This window comes from Salmo trutta, chromosome 14, assembly GCF_901001165.1.
Source record: "Salmo trutta chromosome 14, fSalTru1.1, whole genome shotgun sequence".
NCBI lineage: Eukaryota > Metazoa > Chordata > Actinopteri > Salmoniformes > Salmonidae > Salmo > Salmo trutta.
Window position 1 is genome coordinate 29,761,957 of NC_042970.1, and position 6,286 is coordinate 29,768,242.

Sequence of the window (6,286 nt, forward strand, 5' to 3'; positions counted from 1 at the left end):
CCCAGAGAGCATGACTTAGCCCCAGAGGATCCTTAAAATACTTCACCAGAGAGCATGACTTAGCCCCAGAGGATCCTTAAAATACTTCCCCAGAGAGCATGACTTAGCCCCAGAGGACCCTTAAAATACTTCCCCAGAGAGCATGACTTAGCCCCAGAGAACCCTGAAAATACTTCCCCAGAGAGCATGACTTAGCCCCAGAGGATCCTTAAAATACTTCCCCAGAGAGCATGACTTAGCCCCAGAGGATCCTTAAAATACTTCCCCAGAGAGCATGACTTAGCCCCAGAGGATCCTTAAAATACTTCCCCAGAGAGCATGACTTAGCCCCAGAGGATAATTAGCTTCTTTAAAAAAATGCATGTATTTCTGTAAATGCATGTATTAATCACAGTCATTTACCATGTTCATTCTCAGAGTGGAAACATTGTTTGCAGAACTCACAACCTGCTACACTTGTGAGAAACGAGTTTTGGTTTATTTCATAGCATCATTTAGGCCCTATGAGTTTTGTGTCTGGTTTGATTCTCTGTCCTGTTAATTTCAACAGTGTGCACGCCTGAGCAAGCATAAAGTAGGCTACCTGGCCTGCTGTGCGCAAATGTTAGAAAGTGCCCATTTGGTGTTGTCTGATATCTGACCACCACTAATAATAAGCTGAGCTTGTCAGTCATTTTCTTCACCTCACACAGTAAGTCAACAAAGTCCTCTTTTTTACATCCACTGCGAACGATAAGCTAACAGTTCCTCACAGTATTTGAAAAATCTTTCCAACACACTCCCCCTCAATAATCACCAAGCCTCAGTGTGAAAGAGCAAAATGTCATATATCCAGTTAAAACATCATAAAATGCCTGAACACTTTTCCCTTGTGTAAAAACAGCTGTCTGTCCTGAGCTCACTGGTGTGGAGACTCTGAGGGCCCATAATAGTTGATACAATGTTTTAAGCTTGCTAGCCAGTTGATTGATGTGATGCAATGTTGCACTTCACTAGCAATAGCTCAAGTCAAGACATATAGAAAGGGAGGCAGACAGGCGGAGTAGATAGATGAATGTGATTGAAAGAACCTGCATTTTCATCAGGATATTTTCTACTGTTTTTATTTGTCAGTTTTATGTATTTTTACTTAGTTGACAATGGAAGCTATTGGCCTACTGCTGCATTGGCCAATTTGGCCAATAGGCTATCTCTGAGTTCCATGCGCTCATTTCCAGTGGCTCGTGGTTTAGACCTATCAGTGTGTCCATAAGGCAGAGGCTGGTGCTCTCGCATTAGTTGAATTTGAACTTTAAGATTTTTTATCATTTTAATTCAGATTTGTTTTATTAACCACATAACAACGATTTTGAGAAAGAAAACCTTATATTTGAAATGAAACTTCCATGAAAATGCTAATATTAAAATCATAACTGTCACACAGATGGTGGAAATGGTAGAATACATTCTTAGCTTCCCCAAAAACTCACGTGTCACGGTGCCTACTGTATGTCAGCTATTGGCCTACCCAAGTTTATCAGGCATCACATTGTCTTGGAAAATGCAGTTCGTATTTTCTTCTTCGCCATGATCAGCTAAGAAATTGATGAATAAGCCTACAAACTTGAAATAGCTAATAATCATGACAATTTAGCCCAGTGAGTGAAACTCCGGGACAGCAGTCATGATTAGTCTAATTTCATTCCGTAGGCTATTGTCCATTTTACTTTGTCCTGTTTTTAGGATATGGTGTGTTTGTTAACATGTTCATTCATATTCACAATGATGCAAATGTTTATTTGCTATGGCACCATTTAGGCTATTTGATTGGAAACACACATGTTGTAAAAAGTGTATGTCTCATGACAATGTCATAAATTCGGTTGCCCTGTGGGCTACAGAAAAGGCCACATAGGCCTTCTCTTTCTACCATAAGTTATATCTGCTATATGATTTACATTCACCGGCCAGTTTATTAGGACACTCATCTACTACCAGGCCGGACCTCCCTTTGCCTCCAGAACAGACTGAATTCTCCGGGGCATGGATTCTACAAGTCGGAAACGTTCCACAGGGATGTTGGTCCATGCTGATGTGATGGCATCACACAGTTGCTGCAGATTGGATGGCAGTACACCACTGCCACCAGCAGCATGAGTCCATGGACTCATGCTGCTTATGGCAAATCTTGACTCTGCCATCAGCATGATGAAACAAGAACTGGGATTCGTTGGACCAGGCAATGTTTTTCCACTCCTCTGTTGTCCAGTGTTGGTGATCGCCAGCCCACTGGAGCCGCTTCTTCTAGTTTTTAGCTGATAGGAGTGGAATCTGGTGTGGTCGTCTGCTGCAATAGCCCATCCATGACAAGGATCTATGAGTTGTGCGCTCCAAAATGCTGTTCTGCACACTACTGTTGTACTGCGCCGTTATTTGTCTGTTAGCTTGCACAATTCTTGCAATTCACCTTCGACCTCTCTCATCAATGAGCTGTTTTCACTCACAGGATTCCCACTGACTGGATGTATTTTGTTTGTTGCACCATTCTCGGGAAACCCTAGAGACTGTTGTGCTTGAAAAGCCCAGGAGGGCAGCGGATTCTGAGATAGTGGATCTGGCGCGCCTGGCATCGATGATCATACCACGCTCAAAGTCGCTTAGGTCACTTGTTTTGCCCATTCCAACGTTCAATCGAACAGTAACTGAATGCTTCGATGCCTGTCTGCTTGATTTACAGTATATAGCAAGCCACGGCCTCTTAACTCACTGTCTGTAGGAACGATCCATTTTCGTGAATGGGGTGGTACCTAATAAACTGGCCAGTCAGTGTATGTTAGATGACTTTGATGGAGTGTTGGTTGAGCGCCGCAATGCTGTGTCTCTCCCACATCACCTTGAAGAGGCATACTGGGCATGGACAAGATACATATTTTGTGCCCCTGCCTTTGGCAAAGTGGGCACTGCTTATCATTGGCCGGCATCAGCGCTCACCTTAATAGCCCATATGCCACTGGGTGAGAGACGTTCTCATTGTTTTGGGACTGAATTATGTCAGGTGTTGTTGGAGGTGCATCTTGGTCAGTTTAGCTCAGAAAATGCTAACCCTCGTCAACCTGCCGCTCTAGGTGGCGGTCTACTCCTGCCTAGTGGGCGGGCCGGCCCTGGGCACCATTGTTAGTAACGTTACATTGAAATCCTCATGGCGGGATGGCTGTGATGTTCTGACCATATTGTTACTTCCTGCTGCCAGGGAAACACTTCCTGCCTTGGTCACATGGTCTCAACCAATCATATTCTGACACAGAAGAGCTGAAGGTGAAGCCATGACTTCCTTCCTTCCCTACTTTTCTCCCTCTATCCTCAGTAGCCACATTGTCTTTCGACAGGTGGCATCACTCCTATGAGATACTAGTCCATTGACTGAGAATTTCACTATCTGACATAAGACAATATCATAGCCATTAAGGGCTGACTGAATCTGACTGGGATCAATTGAAAGGATACAGCAGTTATGGATCCTACCCATATCATGGCCTGTTGGCAGCACTCACGAATGAACAGTTAAACATGCTGCTAGTCTGAACTGAAACTGTCCCTCTGTCCATCATAATGTCTCTTTCTCTCTCTCTGCTGCAGGGCAAGGCCATAGAGGCAGGCCAATTACCCTGAGTTAATAATGTGGAAAAAGCACAGGGGAGAATACAGTGGTCACAGAAAACAGTGAAGCTCGGGACACGCAACCTCTCTCCTCTGAAAGCAAACAAACCATTAGGCAGTGGTAACTCAGTGTGTGTGTGTAGGGGCAAAGAGGGGTCATGGGGTGAATTTAAACCAAAAATGGACACCAGCAGTCATCACACACAGGAAGTCTAAGTTACAGCATTAGAATTAAAAGAACGGACGTTTCCATTCACAACAAATCTCCTCTGTGGTGGATGAACAGGAGGAATACTATTTGGAAGAATATTCATGTAATTGATGCTTATAACATGTTTATTTCAACTGTTCACAATACATTCTAAAACTCCACTTCACTCCAACATTCTACAATGGTTCACTCCAACATTCTAGAACTCTTGCTTTTGAATCGATGGTGTGTCAAACAGGGCTTATAAATCAGTGGCTTGAATATGTAAGAGTAATGCTTACGTTTCACCTATTTTTCGCAGGTTAGCATTTTTCGTCATGAATCTTATTCAGGAGGCAGTTCTGCAGAATGGTTACTAGCTGGCACAGCCATAAAGTCAGAAAATCTGATTTTAAACCTAAACATAACCTTAAGCCTAATCTTAACACTAGCCTTAAATAGAACAAAAAGCACATTTGAGTTTTTTAGAATTTTTACAATATAGCCAATTGTGACGTTGCAGCTGACCCATCTAGCAGAAATCGCTCAGTTCTGCCTACAGGACAAAACTAATCCGAGTATATGTCAACCTGCCTATTTTTCTCACCTTGGTGAGGAATTAGTATTTTCTAAAGACAAGTGTTTCAGGGTGCAGTTATAAATTCACTGGGTCATTGAGTTTGAGGGAGAAGGTACAAAACTGAGCGTGTGTTTGCATAGTTAGTGTGAACTTGGATCATTTGTTTTATCATGCTTTGACCTATTGCCAGGGGCCCCAGGCAAAGGCCAGCCTGAGCCCAGCCCCCCCCTCCCCTCCCCTCCCCCCTCTTAATGTGCCATGAACACAATCATGAGGTTTTCATCTGATTGTCAAACAAATCACTTCAAAAGTAGGCTACTTCTCACATTCATACACAATAATTCCAGTATCCAAACATCCGAGTGAGCAAAACAGCACCGCCTGTCTTACTGTATGAAGCCCATGACATGCCATACTCTTTTTGACCTGACAGCATCAGATACATGGGCTGCACATACAGCACATGTTCTATCAGCAGCACCTGTCTTTTTACTAAAGAAATGCATTAACTTAGGTCATTCTTCTGTTCAAATGAAATCTTTCTTTTACTTTTCTTGGCCCCGCTCTGAAAACACCTCATTGTTGCATGTTAATTTCAATGAAAGTCCCATTTGCAATATCATGTGAAACAATGCACGGGAACTCTGTCAGGGGGGGATGCAGCAGATGGTGGGGCCTTGAGACGGAGCATGGCGGGGCCTTGAGACGGAGCATGGCGGGGCCAGGAGACGGAGCATGGCGGGGCCTGGAGACGGAGCATGGCGGGGCCTCGAGACGGAGCATGGCGGGGCCTCGAGACGGAGCATGGCGGGGCCTCGAGACGGAGCATGGCGGGGCCTCGAGACGGCGCATGGCGGGGCCTCGAGACGGAGCATGGCGGGGCCTCGAGACGGAGCATGGCGGGGCCTCGAGACGGAGCATGACGGGGTCTCGAGACGGAGCATGGCGGGGCCTCGAGACGGAGCATGGCGGGGCCTCAAGACGGAGCATGGCGGGGCCTCAAGACGGAGCATGGTGGGGCCTTGAGACGGAGCACGGTGGAGATAAAACAAACATTACTAGTATTATTTCATGAGACCCCTTGATGATGTGAGGCCTGAGGCAATTGCCTCTTCTGCCTAATGGTAAATCCGCCACTGCCTATTGATAGACTGTCAAACCAAAAAGACTGTTGAACAAAAGGATACGTACACCATAAAAGGTGACTATGTATATGGTGCCAACACTGTGAGGATTGTAAGGCTGTTTAGAATGTTTGGGTCAATTCTGTGCTAGAGATAGTTCATCTATCTCCCACAGTTTATATGTTGTTTAATTGCCATCTAGTGGTGAATAGTGAGATTGCAAGGTCATTTTCAACACATTTACATTTACACCAACCAGATGCAGAGAATTGATAACAATTGAACACAAATGATATATATATATAAGCACACTAGATACAGGTAGGAACTGGATGCACTCTATGGATTTTTTTTTTTAAACTTCTGTTGTTTTATTTTCTAAACAAGAAGAATATCTCATTGAACCCATACTGACTGTAGAAGTATCCATCTACTGGCTTGTGCTTATTAAATCACATCCTGAGAATGAAGCTATTCATGAATGATATTTCACATCAATCAATTGCCAATACACAGTGCACTAATGACAAACCCTAACGTATGAACCAAAGAGTATTATTGCAGCTATGAGTATAACACATTTTCTAATATTGGGATGTTAAAGAGCACTTTCTCCCAAACAAAACTTAAATAAGATTGAATAACACAACTGAATTTACACCATTTGATATATACACTACATACTCATTGACTAATATATGACCAAAATAATTCATATTGCCATAGCCAATACAAAGGCTACACTATCAAATGTGT